General features: G+C 42.5%; 1 long non-coding RNA gene across 1 annotated transcript in view; it reads right to left on the bottom strand.

Moving 5' to 3' along the window:
- Positions 1–17609, bottom strand: part of LOC137538465 (uncharacterized) — a 200331-nt gene that overhangs the window by 166636 nt on the left and 16086 nt on the right. Inside the window, exon 2 of the long non-coding RNA XR_011024799.1 lies at positions 4976–5054. This is a non-coding gene — a long non-coding RNA (uncharacterized lncRNA). The remainder of the gene's footprint in view (positions 1–4975; positions 5055–17609) is intronic.

Here is a 17609-nt window from a genome sequence, read left to right as displayed (position 1 = left end):
CAGGAGATCACAGTAACTCGTTTGGTATGTTTTTTATTGTACAAATCGAACAGTACAGATTCTCTTCAACAAGTGTTAATTAGACACATCCCACTGTCGGTGGGATGACAGGTGTCAATCACATTATGAGCTTTCTATTAGCTTGTATGATTGACATACCATCCACTGTGCAGGGCCTTAATCTCAGACCATGATTGGAGACCTGTTCCCTGATTTCTGGGGAACTGTTATTGCTTTGAATGTGCTCTGGTGCCTTCCGGACTGCCCAACTTGTTAGATTAGAAACTAGCTAACCTTCCTCTCTACCAAGCAAGATGTCTCACTAGAATCCATGTCTTAAAGCGGAATATAACCCTGCATTTCAACTTTGCTCTAAAACATTATTTACAGTATATTATATGCAACCAGCATTTTTTTTTTACTAGACCAGCATTGGAAGGGTTACACAGGGCTTTAAAGTTCCTGGAGATTTCTGCAGACGCATCCGAAGCTGAAATAGATACATTTTGTTTACATAAATGTATCTAAGTGTTGAATGTGACTCACTCTCTCTCACTGAGAAGGAGCTTGGAAGACAGCCAAAGAGTGTGTAACATTTATCAATAGATACATTCAACTAAATAGAATGTATCTATCTGAACTTCTGCATATCTTTCCACTGAACTTTAATCCTCTGTGTTTAACCCTTCCAATGCTGGTCTAGTAAAAAAAATAATGCTTTTTGCATATAATATGCTGTAAATAATATTTTAGAGCAAAGTTGAAATGCAGGGTTATATTCCGCTTTAAGGGAGAACTCGGCATATAGTCTTCTGCTGAAACATTAGTTCTAAATCAATGATGGTTTTACATTGCAAGAACCTCACAGATTCCTACAAGTTCTATAATAAAATACAACTATCCACAATATTTTTGTCACCTTAATTTAAAATAAGTCCTTTGGTTACCCTCCTTATACTTTGTTACCTCTTAATAATATACTCATGGCGGTGGGAACTCCAGATATGGTACTGAGAACTATGACTGGGTACAGTAGTTAGTGCCTTTACAAAGAAGAAATCGGATATTGTATGTTATAAATGTGTTTTCTATGTAAAGCTTTTTTCTACATTTGCAAACCTATAAAGATGTGGACACATTTGTTGGTACCCTTACAATCCTTACAACGGTGGATGAATAGTGTACTGGTTGATGCAGGGGTAGGGGACCTATAGCTTGGGAGCCAGATGTGGCTCTTTTGATGGCTACATCTGGCTCACAGACAAATCAGTAGGGGTTGATTCACTAAGCTGCCCTGCTCAAGCAACACAGCTTAAGTTGGCCACACACTATAAAATAAAATGATCAGATTTTACGTCAATTTGATAAAAAAGATCGGATAAACCCAAAAATGTAAAGCTTTTTTTTTTTTTTTTTTCTTCGAGCAAGAAATCCGATTGGATTTCCTGTTTTTATTGATAAAAGTTTATCAGGAATGCTGGATTTTTCTGATCAATTTTTATGTAAATTGAATGGTGTGTGGTAGATTGTCAATTTCCTTAGGTTTACTTCTAAGCAATTTTTCTCAGAGTTTTCAGTCATTTTTATCATAATTGGGGAAAAATTGAACATAGGTGTGTGGTACATTGTAACATTTAAAAAATCTGACCAATCAGTCAGAAAATTTGATTGCCATTCTTGAATTGAACATATATTTTAAAAATTGTATGGTGTGTGGCCACCTTTAGTGTGGCAGCGCAAGTACATTTTTCAAAATAGGCACACTACTGCTGTGGAGTGCACTACTAACTTCCTAACCCAGGGGTCAGGAAAAGATTCCTGACCCCTGGGTTAATGCCTTTGACACAGGAGACCAGGGTTCAAATCTCGGCTCTGCCTGTTCAGTAAACCAGCACCTATTCAGTAAAGAGCTTCTTGGGCAAGTCTCCATAACACTGCTACTGCCTACTGAGTGTGCTCTTGTGGCTGCCTTACAAACGCTTTGAGTCTGACAGGAGAAAAGCGCTATACAAATACTGCAATTATTATTATGAACTCATTGAAGAAGAGATTTATGTCTGCTGGTAGCTAATAGTTAGAAGAGAGCCAAACTCTGGCACAGCACAGTGGCACAGTACAGTAGCTGTTCACATCTCTGTGTTCTGTGTTTGTTTACACAGAGTAACATCTCTAATTAGTCCTTATCAGCATCAACTGTGAATTGTCTGCAGAAGAGCTCTGTGGAGGCAACTCTCCATATGGTAAACACCAAGGCTTAACCCTTTCAGTGCCTTCTGCAGAACTGAAACAAAATAAAACTTTTTTAGGCTTTCCATTAATTGTCATGAAGAAACGTTTCTTTTTTCCATAAAGGTTATCATGCTGTGCCCAATCTTTTAAAGCAGAGAGTTTAGTTCCACTTTAATTGTTAATGTGTACCTGCATGCTGCTTGTCATCAAGTAAAGCAAAGTAAATATAAAAAGAGATAAAGTAATGCATATCCTACAAAGATGCAGTAAAGTAGCCAGGACAGATTTGTTGGCACCTCTAAAATAGATAATAAATAATTGGATTAGAATGATTTTACAAACTAGCTTTTTTCTTAAAGATGAGTACACACCTCAGTGTTCTTGTCCAGCTCTTTTAGCCTGTAGCTCCACCCGGCTAGTTTTGGTGAGCACCCGGTTGTTATCTGCTCACCTCCTCCTCTGCTGTAAGCAAAGAAGCGCCAGCCCTGCATTCTTTCATCTCGCACCACCCAGCTATTTTTTCATGCCACCCAGCTGGAAAACAATTCTGAGGAGAACACTGCACCTCTTGACTTATGACGCCTGTCAGGGATCGAGACCCGATTCCCCTGGGCGACATTGCTGGCCAGCCTGTACAGACGCCTGTCAGCTATATAGCTGCCGACACGTTCTGTTGCTATGCGAGGGGGGGGGGGGAGAGGGAAGACAGAGGGCGCGTGGGTGATGTCACACAGTGGGCAAGGGAATTGGCACAGACAAGGTGATCAGCCGTAGTGGGGATGAGCTGATCCACCAGGCAGATTGCTTGCGGGCTAGGGGTCGGCGACCACTGTGCACATGCCTGACGTAAGTAAGTTGTGGGTATTAGCCTTAAAGGACCACTATGCCGAAAAAAATGTAAAATGTAAAATACATGTAATTGTATTCTAATAAGAAGTGCATTTCTTCCAAAGTAAAATGAGCCAAAAATTACTTTTCTCCTATGTTTCTGTCACTTACTGTAGGTAATAGAAATCTGACAGACCCGACCGGTTTTGGGGTAGTCCATCTCTTCATGGGAGATTCTCAGCATGGCTTTTATTCTTTACAAAGACTCTACCTGAAAAGGCTTTATACAAAGATGCTGGCCATCCTCCCTGCTCGCTGCACACTTTTTTGGCAGTTGGACAGAGCCACTGCCCTCCGCTAAGAGCTTTTGAAGCTATAGACTCCCTGAGAATCCCCAACGAGGAGATGAGCTACTCCAAAACCTGTCTGTTCTGTCAGATTTCTACTACCCACTGTAAGTGACGGCAACGTAGGAGAAAAGTGATTTATGGCTCATTTTACTCTGGAAGAAATATACTTCTTATTTGAATGTGTTTACATGCTTTTTAAATTTTACAACGTAAACAATTTTACAATAGGATAGTGGTCCGTTAATGGAAATCACCCGTGTATAATTCTGGTAGGGTTTTTGAAACAAACTACCTCATGTACGGTAATTTACTTCATAAGGTAATGACATTTAGCAATTCTGGTAGGTTTTAGTCATGTTTTACCCGATGCGGTAAATTATGAGGTGATTGGTGAGGTAATTTGTATTAATTTTACAGAAAATAGCTATTCTCATGGAAATAAGAGGGCATGTTAGCACATAATTTACCAATCAGTTTAAAACCTTGCCTGTACCTGGTGGTAAAGTCAATTTGTATGCATTTTGCAGTTTTTAGTGAAGTTCCTATTGCTGTTTTAGCGTCGTTCCTATTCAGGCTGTGTAATAGAAAAGAACAGTAGAAATAAAACTCCAAACATTTACTGTAATTTTTTTTTATAGGGGATGCCTATTAATATACTTTTCATAAATGGCTACATAACCAAATACACCTTCCCCCCTCAAAAAAAAAACATCTTCCAAAGACTATTATAACTTATGGAAGACAAAGACTACTATTATTTATTTACTGCATGCTTACCGCTAAAATATCGCACTTTATGCATTTACTGCACGTTTTATCACATGTTCGGAAATGCTGAAAAATCTTTCAGAATTGCTAAAACGAGAAAATACCTCACGAGGTATTTTACCTAAAAAAAATATTTACCTCACATAGCTACCAGAATTAAGGCCAATGTGTTTAGCAGCTCAAGGCTGCTTCATATGGTCAATATAGTGCCAAATACAGTTGTAGAGTGGTAGAGCTTGGAAAACTTTTTTTCCCTTGTTCTGAATAAAGTTCTTTTTGAAATTATACGTAAATGATCTCCTTGAAGGTTGGATAACAGGTACCTTTACTCTTAAATGGTTTTTAATTATTTTATTGTACTTGGCCGCCTCCAGTTACCGGTTTTGGACATTTTTAGCTGGTCTAAATTTGAAGTAGGAAGAACATTTTTGACTGAGCTTAAATTAAAAAGAGACTTACACAGTACCCATCTTACACAGTACCCAATGTTATGATAAGAGTAGAGTTTTCCTTTAAACCTTGATAACATGGCGATAATGTAAGATTGCTGGATTATATATATACTGCCCACCATTCTCCAGCTCAGGACAGTAAATCAGCCCCAATGGTCACATCCCAGGAATACTTCCACGTAATCTATGTTGCAATTATTAGTCTGAGCCTCTTGAATTGGACATAGGTTGTCCGTCTTCACTTATTTTATGGCCTCTGTGTCTTGGGTTTCCAGCCTGTTGTCAGAAGTTGTCTATTTTTAGTTTGGAGACATTTTAAAGTCTCTATCATATTGCAAGTTTACTTACCTTGCCTCTAAGACTCTGTGCTCAACTTTTAAGGCTGTGAAATGTACATATTGCACATACTGCCCTGTGATACAGCTTCCTGTAAAAAAAAAAGAGACAAAATTATATATATATATATATATATATATATATATATATATATATATATTATATTAATATGGTATTGGTAAATTGCATAACATGTAAATCGTTAGTGATGGGTGTTTAACTTCTTATTGTACCAGAACCAATCATGGAATCGGTAACAATATTCATGCACAAATCATCAATTGGCAAAATTCAATAACCTTTATACAAACAACTTAAAGAGGAACTGAAACCAAGGGTTGAACTTTATCCCAATCAGTAGCTGATACCTCCTTTCCCATGAGAAATCTTTACCTCTTCTGAGATAGATCATTAGGGGGCTCTGTGTGGCTGATATTGTTTTGAAAACCCTCCCACAGTGTGATGTCAGCACCTAGGTACTGACATCACACTGTGGGAAATAACAGCTGTTTCCAACTACCAAAAAAGTAGCCTCTCCTTCAACAGAGATCACCTGCCAGCAGTTAAATGTCGCCATGTGATAAATGTCAGAATGTAAATCAGGGAGAGGAAGGATTTTACAATTGGCAATCACTGACTAAATCATTTATAAATAAAGCACTTTTTTCATTAAATTATTTTCACTGAAGTTCTACTTTAAAGGGACTACAAAATGCTGTTGCAATAAGTATAAAACCCTCATAAAAATAAGGACCCAGGCCAGGAATTGCAGGCAACACATACAGTGGGATGCGAAAGTTTGGGCAACCTTGTTAATCGTCATGATTTTCCTGTATAAATCGTCGGTTGTTACGATAAAAAATGTCAGTTGAATATATCACATAGGAGACAGACACAGTGATATTTGAGACATGAAATGAAGTTTATTGAATTTACAGAAAGTGTGCAATAATTGTTTAAACAAAATTAGGCAGGTGCATAAATTTGGGCACCACAAAAAGAAATGAAATCAATATTTAGTAGATCCTCCTTTTGCAGAAATTACAGCCTCTAAACGCTTGCTGTAGGTTCCAATGAGAGTCTGGATTCTGGTTGAAGGTATTTTGGACCATTCCTCTTTACAAAACATCTCTAGACAGAGGCGCTTAACTTGAATCCTTGTGCTTGATACTCCTCCCTGTATTGCCTGATGAAGCGGGATTGAGCCTGCGAAACGCGTTGCAATTTTTTGGGAGTTTCTAATAAATGTGTTTGACTGTCTGAATTGCAGTCGTTGTCGTGTCTGCTTGAGGGAGGTAAGACCACCACTTCCTCCTTCATTTTTGCCAATTAAGTTGTTTTTTAAGCTAATTTAATCTAATTTTATACTTTTGGCGCCTCTGTTCATTATATACAATTTCGAGTCCACCCTTGGTGGAGGGTTGCTACCCTTTTTTCCTGTCTACAGAGAGAGACTTCTTAATCCTGAGTGGGGTCAGGACAATCTCCCCACCTGCCTTTAGAGTGGTTACCTGCTGGTGACCCTGACCGGTGAGTATCTAGCAATATGAATTTATTGCCACCTTATCCAGTACGTATTACACTATTGGGGCTCTTGGTGTTCCCTGTTTTTATCTCTAGTTCACTAAGGTTTGATGGCTTCCGAGCATGGACAGCTCTCTTTAACTCACACCACATATTTTCAATTATATTCAGTTCTGGGGACTGAGATGGCCATTCCAGAACGTTGTACTTGTTCCTCTGCATGAATGCCTTAGTGGATTTTGAGTAGTGTTTAGGGTCGTTGTCTTGTTGACTATCCAGCACCGGCGCAGCTTCAGCTTTGTCACTGATTCCTGGACATTGGTCTCCAGAATCTGCTGATACTGAGTAGAATCCATGTGTACCTCAACTTTGAAAAGATTCTTGGTCCCTGCACTGGCCACACAGCCCCACTGCATGATGGAACCACCACCATATTTTACTGTAGGTAGCAGGTGTTTTTCTTGAAATGCTGTGTTGTTTTTCCTCCATGCATAACGCCCCTTGTTATGCCCAAATAACTCAATTTTAGTTTCATCAGTCCACAGCACCTTATTCCAAAATGAAGCTGGCTTGTCCAACTGTGCTATAGCATACCTCAAGCGGCTCTTTTTGTGCTGTGGGCGGAGAAAAGGCTTCCTCTACATACAGCATCTCCTTGTGTAAAGTGCACCAAATGGTTGAACAATGCACAGTGACCACCACCATATTCAGCAAGCAAGCAAGATCATGCAGCAAGCAAGATTATGCAGCAAGATTATGTTGTAGGTCTTTTGTGCTGGTCTGTGGGTTGACTCTGACTGTTATCACCATTCGTCCCTTCTGTTTATTCAAGATTTTTCTTGGTCTGTCACTTTGAGCCTTAACTTGAACTGAGCCTGTGGTCTTCCATTTCCTCAATATGTTCCTAACTGTGGAAACAGACAGGTGAAATCTCTGAGACAGCTTTCTGTATCCTTTTCCCAAACCATGATGGTGAACAATCTATGTCTTCAGTTCATTTGAGAGTTGTTTTGAGACCCCCCAAGTTGCTACTCTTCAGAGAACATTTAAAGAGGAGGGAAACTTACAATTGACCCCCTTAAATACTCTTTCTCATAATTGGATTCACTTGTGTATGTAGGTCAGGGGTCACTAACTTTATTTAAACAATTATTGTGCACTTTCTGTAAATCCAATAAACTTCATTTCACTTCTCAAATATCACTGTGTGTGCCTCCTATATGATATATTTAACTGACATTTTTGTATCCTAACAACCAACGATTTATACAGGAAAATCATGACGATTAACAAGGTTGCCCAAACTTTCGCATCCCACTGTATACTGTATGTCTCTGATGTGAGCCTGTTGCCGGTCCATTGCAGGATTCCTGACACTCAGTGTGATTTATGACACTGCATTGCTATGTCCATAAAAATGCTAGTGTGGGATATTGCAACAGCTTTTATGCTTAAACAGAGTGCTTGCTAAAAGGCCACAAGGAGGCACTGTGTATTTTGTTGATGTGTATACTGAGTGTTATGTGCTCATCTATTACGCTACTCTGTAGTTTTCTACTTCTTACTTGTTCCACCTTGTAGGATTTTTTTGTATTAAAGTTTTGATTGTTTTATAAGAAGGTCTAAAGAGTGTACAACGTGAATACTTTGTGTGCAGCACGCTGCACACCATATATACTCCAAATAGCAGTACACTACATAGAGGACAAATATCTTTTCAATGTGTACCTGTATGATAATTATTTAGGAATAACCTGAAGTTAATCATAACCTAAATATAGTATACAAAGTAAGGAGGAGAGAAGAGGGAAAGGAAAGAAGGAAAAGAAGATAAAGAACTTGCCAGACATTAGTAGAGCTTATTACTAGTGTTGGGCGAACATCTAGATGTTCGGGTTCGGGCCGAACAGGCCGAACATGGCCGCGATGTTCGGGTGTTCGACCCGAACTCCGAACATAATGGAAGTCAATGGGGACCCGAACTTTTGTGCTTTGTAAAGCCTCCTTACATGCTACATACCCCAAATTTACAGGGTATGTGCACCTTGGGAGTGGGTACAAGAGGAAAAAAAAATTAGCAAAAAGAGCTTATAGTTTTTGAGAAAATCGATTTTAAAGTTTCAAAGGGAAAACTGTCTTTTAAATGCGGGAAATGTCTGTTTTCTTTGCACAGGTAACATGCTTTTTGTCGGCATGCAGTCATAAATGTAATACATATAAGAGGTTCCAGGAAAAGGGACCGGTAACGCTAACCCAGCAGCAGCACACGTGATGGAACAGGAGGAGGGTGGCGCAGGAGGAGAAGGCCACGCTTTGAGACACAACAACCCAGGCCTTGCATGAGGACAAGAAGCGTGCGGATAGCAATTTGCATTTTGTCGCCATGCAGTCATAAATGTAATACAGATGAGAGGTTCAATAAACAGGGACCGGAAACGCTAACCCATCACAGATGTTCATTGTTCATGTTACTTGGTTGGGGTCCGGGAGTGTTGCGTAGTCGTTTCCAATCCAGGATTGATTCATTTTAATTTGAGTCAGACGGTCTGCATTTTCTGTGGAGAGGCGGATACGCCGCCGATCTGTGACGATGCCTCCGGCAGCACTGAAACAGCGTTCCGACATAACGCTGGCTGCCGGGCAAGCCAGCACCTCTATTGCGTACATTGCCAGTTTGTGCCAGGTGTCTAGCTTCGATACCCAATAGTTGAAGGGTGCAGATGGATTGTTCAACACAGCTACGCCATCTGACATGTAGTCCTTGACCATCTTCTCCAGGCGATCGGTGTTGGAGGTGGATCTGCACGCTTGCTGTTCTGTGTGCTGCTGCATGGGTGTCAGAAAATTTTCCCACTCCAAGGACACTGCCGATACCATTCCCTTTTGGGCACTAGCTGCGGCTTGTGTTGTTTGCTGCCCTCCTGGTCGTCCTGGGTTTGCGGAAGTCAGTCTGTCGGCGTACAACTGGCTAGAGGAGGGGGAGGATGTCAATCTCCTCTCTAAAGTCTCCACAAGGGCCTGCTGGTATTCTTCCATTTTGACCTGTCTGGCTCTTTCTTCAAGCAGTTTTGGAACATTGTGTTTGTACCGTGGATCCAGAAGGGTATAAACCCAGTAATTGGTGTTGTCCAGAATGCCCACAATGCGTGGGTCGCGTTCAATGCAGTCCTAGGCCGAAGAGGTCATAGCCTAGGGTCACAAAACCTGTTTATTGGGCAATTTCAATGGTGGCGAGTCTGACGTACATAAATCGCAGCAATGGCCGTTAGCAACGTCTGAATCTCACGAAATGTCTCATGCAGGTAGAAGACATATTGTTAGACTTGGGCTCCAAAGATGGGTTCCCTACATCTCTGCAAACCAGAGTTACAGGGGTCCAAATTTGGTAAAATCCCGCATAGGCTTTCATTGGGCCTCCTATTTACAGTTCCAAAATCTCACATCTTTTCAAAGGGCAATTACTCAGCAGTGGCAAATTTTCTAGCATTGTAGGGACCCTTAGGGGGAACATGACTGGTGAGTTTCGGGCCCCTAGGCCAAAGAAGTCATAGCCTAGGGTCACAAAAACCTGTTTATTTGGGCTATTTCAATGGTAGTGATGGTGACGTACATAAATCGCAGCAATGGCCGTTAGCAAAGTCTGAATCTCACGAAATGTCTCATGCAGGTAGAAGACATATTGTTAGACTTGGATTCCAAAGATGGGTTCCCTACATCTCTGCAAACCAGAGTTACAGGGGTCCAAAATTGGTAAAATCCCCCATAGGATTTCATTGGCTCCCTATTTCACTTTCCAAAATCTCACATCTTTTCAAAGGGCAATGGCTCAGCAGTACCAAATTTTCTAGCATTGTAGGGACCCTTAGGGGGAACATGACTGGTGAGTTTCGGGCCCCTAGGCCGAAGAGGTCATAGCATAGGGTCACAAAAACCTGTTTATTTGGGCTATTTCAATGGTAGTGATGGTGGCGTACATAAATCGCAGCAATGGCCGTTAGCAAAGTCTGAATCTCACAAAATGTCTCATGCAGGTAGAAGACATATTGTTAGACTTGGATTCCAAAGATGGGGTCCCTACATCTCTGCAAACCAGAGTTACAGGGGTCCAAAATTGGTAAAATCCCCCATAGGCTTTCATTGGGCCTCCTATTTACCGTTCCAAAATCTCACACCATTTCAAAGGGCAATGGCTCAGCAGTGGCAAAACTCACCAGTCATGATCCCCCTAAGGGTCCCTACAATGCTAGAAAATTTGGTACTGCTGAGCCATTGCCCTTTGAAAAGATGTGAGATTTTGGAAAGTGAAATAGGGAGCCAATGAAATCCTATGGGGGATTTTACCAATTTTGGACCCCTGTAACTCTGGTTTGCAGAGATGTAGGAACCCCATCTTTGGAATCCAAGTCTAACAATATGTCTTCTACCTGCATGAGACATTTCGTGAGATTCAGACTTTGCTAACGGCCATTGCTGCGATTTATGTACGCCACCATCACTACCATTGAAATAGCCAAAATAAACAGGTTTTTGTGACCCTAGGCTATGACCTCTTCAGCCTAGGGGCCCGAAACTCACCAGTCATGTTCCCCCTAAGGGTCCCTACAATGCTAGAAAATTTGGTACTGCTGAGCCATTGCCCTTTGAAAAGATGTGAGATTTTGGAAAGTGAAATAGGGAGCCAATGAAATCCTATGGGGGATTTTACCAATTTTGGACCCCTGTAACTCTGGTTTGCAGAGATGTAGGGACCCCATCTTTGGAATCCAAGTCTAACAATATGTCTTCTACCTGCATGAGACATTTCGTGAGATTCAGACTTTGCTAACGGCCATTGCTGCGATTTATGTACGCCACCATCACTACCATTGAAATAGCCCAAATAAACAGGTTTTTGTGACCCTAGGCTATGACCTCTTCGGCCTAGGGGCCCGAAACTCACCAGTCATGTTCCCCCTAAGGGTCCCTACAATGCTAGAAAATTTGGTACTGCTGAGCCATTGCCCTTTGAAAAGATGTGAGATTTTGGAAAGTGAAATAGGGAGCCAATGAAATCCTATGGGGGATTTTACCAATTTTGGACCCCTGTAACTCTGGTTTGCAGAGATGTAGGGACCCCATCTTTGGAATCCAAGTCTAACAATATGTCTTCTACCTGCATGAGACATTTCGTGAGATTCAGACTTTGCTAACGGCCATTGCTGCGATTTATGTACGTCACCATCACTACCATTGAAATAGCCCAAATAAACAGGTTTTTGTGACCCTAGGCTATGACCTCTTTGGCCTAGGGGCCCGAAACTCACCAGTCATGTTCCCCCTAAGGGTCCCTACAATGCTAGAAAATTTGGTACTGCTGAGCCATTGCCCTTTGAAAAGATGTGAGATTTTGGAAAGTGAAATAGGGAGCCAATGAAATCCTATGGGGGATTTTACCAATTTTGGACCCCTGTAACTCTGGTTTGCAGAGATGTAGGGACCCCATCTTTGGAATCCAAGTCTAACAATATGTCTTCTACCTGCATGAGACATTTCGTGAGATTCAGACTTTGCTAACGGCCATTGCTGCGATTTATGTACGCCACCATCACTACCATTGAAATAGCCCAAATAAACAGGTTTTTGTGACCCTAGGCTATGACCTCTTCGGCCTAGGGGCCCGAAACTCACCAGTCATGTTCCCCCTAAGGGTCCCTACAATGCTAGAAAATTTGGTACTGCTGAGCCATTGCCCTTTGAAAAGATGTGAGATTTTGGAAAGTGAAATAGGGAGGCAATGAAATCCTATGGGGGATTTTACCAATTTTGGACCCCTGTAACTCTGGTTTGCAGAGATGTAGGGACCCCATCTTTGGAATCCAAGTCTAACAATATGTCTTCTACCTGCATGAGACATTTCGTGAGATTCAGTAGTTGCTAACGGCCATTGCTGCGATTTATGTACGTCAGACTCGCCACCATTGAAATTGCCCAATAAACAGGTTTTGTGACCCTAGGCTATGACCTCTTCGGCCTAGGACTGCATTGAACGCGACCCACGCATTGTGCACATTCTGGACAACACCAATTACTGGGTTTATACCCTTCTGGATCCATGGTACAAACACAATGTTCCAAAACTGCTTGAAGAAAGAGCCAGACAGGTCAAAATGGAAGAATACCAGCAGGCCCTTGTGGAGACTTTAGAGAGGAGATTGACATCCTCCCCCTCCTCTAGCCAGTTGTACGCCGACAGACTGACTTCCGCAAACCCAGGACGACCAGGAGGGCAGCAAACAACACAAGCCGCAGCTAGTGCCCAAAAGGGAATGGTATCGGCAGTGTCCTTGGAGTGGGAACATTTTCTGACACCCATGCAGCAGCACACAGAACAGCAAGCGTGCAGATCCACCTCCAACACCGATCGCCTGGAGAAGATGGTCAAGGACTACATGTCAGATGGCGTAGCTGTGTTGAACAATCCATCTGCACCCTTCAACTATTGGGTATCGAAGCTAGACACCTGGCACAAACTGGCAATGTACGCAATAGAGGTGCTGGCTTGCCCGGCAGCCAGCGTTATGTCGGAACGCTGTTTCAGTGCTGCCGGAGGCATCGTCACAGATCGGCGGCGTATCCGCCTCTCCACAGAAAATGCAGACCGTCTGACTCAAATTAAAATGAATCAATCCTGGATTGGAAACGACTACGCAACACTCCCGGACCCCAACCAAGTAACATGAACAATGAACATCTGTGATGGGTTAGCGTTTCCGGTCCCTGTTTATTGAACCTCTCATCTGTATTACATTTATGACTGCATGGCGACAAAATGCAAATTGCTATCCGCACGCTTCTTGTCCTCATGCAAGGCCTGGGTTGTTGTGTCTCAAAGCGTGGCCTTCTCCACCTGCGCCACCCTCCTCCTGTTCCATCACGTGTGCTGCTGCTGGGTTAGCGTTACCGGTCCCTTTTCCTGGAACCTCTTATATGTATTACATTTATGACTGCATGCCGACAAAAAGCATGTTACCTGTGCAAAGAAAACAGACATTTCCCGCATTTAAAAGACAGTTTTCCCTTTGAAACTTTAAAATCGATTTTCTCAAAAACTATAAGCTCTTTTTGCTAAAAATTTTTTTCCTCTTGTACCCACTCCCAAGGTGCACATACCCTGTAAATTTGGGGTATGTAGCATGTAAGGAGGCTTTACAAAGCACGAAAGTTCGGGTCCCCATTGACTTCCATTATGTTCGGAGTTCGGCCATGTTCGGCCCGAACCCGAACATCTAGATGTTCGCCCAACACTACACATGACCCGTTCGGCCAATCACAGCGCTAGCCGAACGTTCGGGTAACGTTCGGCCATGCACTCTTAGTTCGGCCATATGGCCGAACAGTTTGGCCGAACACCATCAGGTGTTCGGCCGAACCCGAACATCACCCTAACAGGGTGATGTTCTGCAGAACCCGAACAGTGGCGAACACTGTTCGCCCAACACTACTTATTACTCAAGTGGTGACTTGTGTAGTAAGCCAACAGTTTTCACAGGGAAATACCTTCCCATATCTTTGAGTTTAGTTGTCAAACTCTCAATTTTGTAGACATATCTGACCCTAGTATGAAGATCCGCCCCTTGTGGGAGGGTTTACATCTCTCCAATGTTTAGAGATAAGGCAACGAGCTGCCGTAGGGCAACGGTTCTGTAGCCTCTGAGATGGGGCTTTCAGCTTGGGCATTGAAAGAGCCAACAGACAGATCCAGGGTCTTTAGGAACCGAAATGCCTGTATGTGTTTTGACAAAAGAAAGAACTTCGTCCCAAAAGGATTGAATGATTGGACAGGATCAGAAAGTATGGTGTGTGGTGCCTATGTTTCCACCGTTCCTCCAACCATTCCTCCGTCTATTTATATAGTCACACAGGAGTGTGGAGTTCTTTTTATTATCCCTGTGTGATGCCAAAGTAATGCCTTCTTACAAGTTGCTGAGCTGAGTGCCCTTTGTGTAATCATAAAAAAAGACGACATTTGCCTACAGTTAGAACTCCCCTTTAAATTTTTATTTCTGTATCTCAGTTCCTGTCACTAGGATCAGTGGGATTCAGATTAAATCATTAAAGGGCACTGAGTACCCCTGAGTACCCCTCACACTTTTTCTTTACAATGAGAGGAGGAGGTAGGTTGGTAATGCAGTATGACGTTGGGGTTTCGAGGGTAAGGGGGATACCACTGCTTATCGCCAGGTGGAATGTGCCAAGTCTGCAGCGGACGCAGTTCAAAGTTTCCACCTTTGGATGCTGCAATGCATGTTGGCAGCTGTAGTCTGTGCATCTCCCCTACGGCAGAAGTACTCACATTTAGGTACGGCATCCATCTCCCGACATGCATTAACGTGAGGTTCATTGTAAAAAGCGCAGTGTGATCGGTGCTCAATGCACTTTTAAAGGAACCAACACCACTTTTCCCCCTGGTTTGCAAAAGATATAGGAGCTGCCATGCCCCCCCCCCCTCCCCTTCTAGATGCCCATTTTTTATCCAGGGGAACATGTGAAGATAGCATCTGTGACTTCTCTAAACTCTTTGAAGCACAGTATCCTATGACCCCCCCAGGCTGATGAGAGCTTTTGTTTGCTCTCTCTCTCTCTCTCTCCGCACGCTCATCAGGTGAAGCAACTGAAATGCATTGATGAGTGACACATTCAGAGGTCAAGCTTAGGATCGATTCCCCCACACCACACCTACCACACATTTGCAACCCTGGCTAGGTGCAAGTACATCCAGAGGACTGACAGGCAGCCACAGATACGTGCACACTTCATTTCATTGTAAGTGCAATTTGTATGTGTTTTTAATTGAATTAAAAGGTCAATGCACTATTGGAGTGCTCCTCCTCCTTGTTCGTTCTAGGACCCTGTTAAAGGCTTACAATCTAAGGGCAGGGGATATGGACACACTAGGTAGGGCTCTAGAATAAGTATTCAGTATAGAGTTACTGTGTGGTGGTGGTGGTGCGGCTAGGCCATCTTGAAGAAGTGAGTTTTGAGGGCTCGCTTGAATGTGTTTAAAGAAGGGGCACGTCTGATGGGTGGTGAAAGGGAGTTCCAGAAGGTGGGGCGGCTCTTGAGAAATCCTGCAGGCACGCACGGGAGTTGGAAATGTGCAGGGCAGTTAGGCGAAGGTCATTGGAGAATACCTGTATACCTGTAAACAAGCTCTGAGATGTAGTCACAAAAGAAAAGCAGTCTGAGCTTCCCAACAATTTTTGTACATTGATAGCTGGCTACAAACTACAACGGAAAGATCGTTTTGATAAAGTGTAAAACTTGAGCAGCATATCAGCTCCCCCGGCTGAATATGAGTACTTATTCCTTGTAAGTATATACAGCTGCGCCGGATAGTTGGTTATCATGTTTAGACCCGAGGCATACAGTGATACCCGCACAGGATTCCCAGTAAAACAAGAGCACTTGGGAGGAAATAGGCTGTGAAATCATGCAGAGCAATCTCTTCCCAGAGTTTCCATTCCTGTCCTGCTGAGAGGCTCACGATGACATCTGTCACCAAACTGTCCATTTTTCCGTTGACAGCAGCAGTGCGCGTTAGAGGCTGCGGGTCACACTGGGGGCTCACACTGTCTTAGCAGGAAAGCCGCCCCCCCTGTTCAGAGCTGTGACAATTCACAGATAAACGTGCAAGCTGTTGCCACCAATGTTGATGTGTCATCTATGTGGACGGCCCTGGCGGCGGTGCAAGCTGTGCAGCACTGAAGGGGTGTCAGTGCGATGATTAATGTCATAGTGATCTTATCTTTGTGGTTATTAATACTCACTAAGTTAAAGAGGAACTGTCGTGAAAATAACATAATGAATAAAATTGCTTATTGTTTACAATATTTATTTATAGATGATGTAGTCTGCGTTGCCCATTGTAAAATCTTTCCTCTCTCTGATTTACATTCTGAAATGTCTCACTGGTGGTGACATCTTTAGTCCTGGCAGGTGATCTGCACGGAATGTTCGCTACTGAGAGTTCTATGCACAGGGGGAGATACTGCTTGCTGGGCAGTTGGAAAAAGCCGTTATTCAGTAAACTGTCAGGACCTTGGTCATGACATCACACTGTGGGAGGGGTTTCACCACAATATCAGCCATACAGAGCCCGGATGATCTATTTGAGAAAAGGTAAAGATTTCCTGTGTGAAAGAAGGTATCAGCTACTGCATGTAATGAAGTTCGATCCATGGGTACAGTTCCTATTTAATACTTGAAAAAAAAAGCAATTGCATTCATTACATTCATTTCACTACATTTCCCTTTTTATTATTTTTTTTGCCAGTTGTAAAATCTTTCCTCTTCTTGATTTACATTTAGAAATTTACCACAGGTAGTAACATCTTTACTCCTGTCAGATTCAGCTCTGTAGAATGTTTGTTTCTGAGCGTTCTGAATCTAGTAGAAGATATACCTGATCCCCCAGAATGCTCTGGGGGGAGAATTCTGCATATCTAAATATACCAATTAGACCAATAAATAGCAATATATAGCTATAAGAAATGTTTCCAATGCTGAAACCAGGAAAATGCACGAGGAGGCCGCTTTCTGGGGGTCCCAGTGGTGGAAGGGGTCTACAAAGGTTGACGGGGGAAGCCTCTTTAGGATCAAAAGGCTTCCCCCTCCCGAGGTGAGTACTCCATAGGGGAGATTTTTTTCCCACACAGGTGTCCTTTCATTCTGGACAGTTTACAGACTGCTATTCAGTTTAATCCAGTTAAAAACAAGGAACACCAAGAGCCCCAATAGTGTAATATGTACTGGTAAATGGTTATTAAATAGAGTAAATATTAATACTCACAAACCAGGGTTACCATTAGGCAACCACTGTAAAGGTAGGTGGGGAGATTTTCCTGACCCCACTCAGGAATAAGAAGTCGCTGTTTGTAGATGAGAAAAAAGGGGGTTCAACCCTCCACCCAGGGTGGACTCAATATTATGCAGGAGAACAGAGGCGCCAAAAGGATAAAAGGAAGCTAAATGAGTTTAAAAACCAAATTCTTGGTAAATAGAGGAGGTAGTGGTGGACTTACCTCCTCCAAGTAGACACACAACGACTGTAGTAAAGACAGTCAATATATTTTATTTATGAACT

The sequence above is a fragment of the Hyperolius riggenbachi genome, chromosome 11 (genome assembly GCF_040937935.1).
Source record: "Hyperolius riggenbachi isolate aHypRig1 chromosome 11, aHypRig1.pri, whole genome shotgun sequence".
NCBI classification, from domain to species: domain Eukaryota; kingdom Metazoa; phylum Chordata; class Amphibia; order Anura; family Hyperoliidae; genus Hyperolius; species Hyperolius riggenbachi.
Note: the sequence above shows the minus strand (reverse complement) of the source record. Positions and strands in the feature narration are given on the sequence as shown.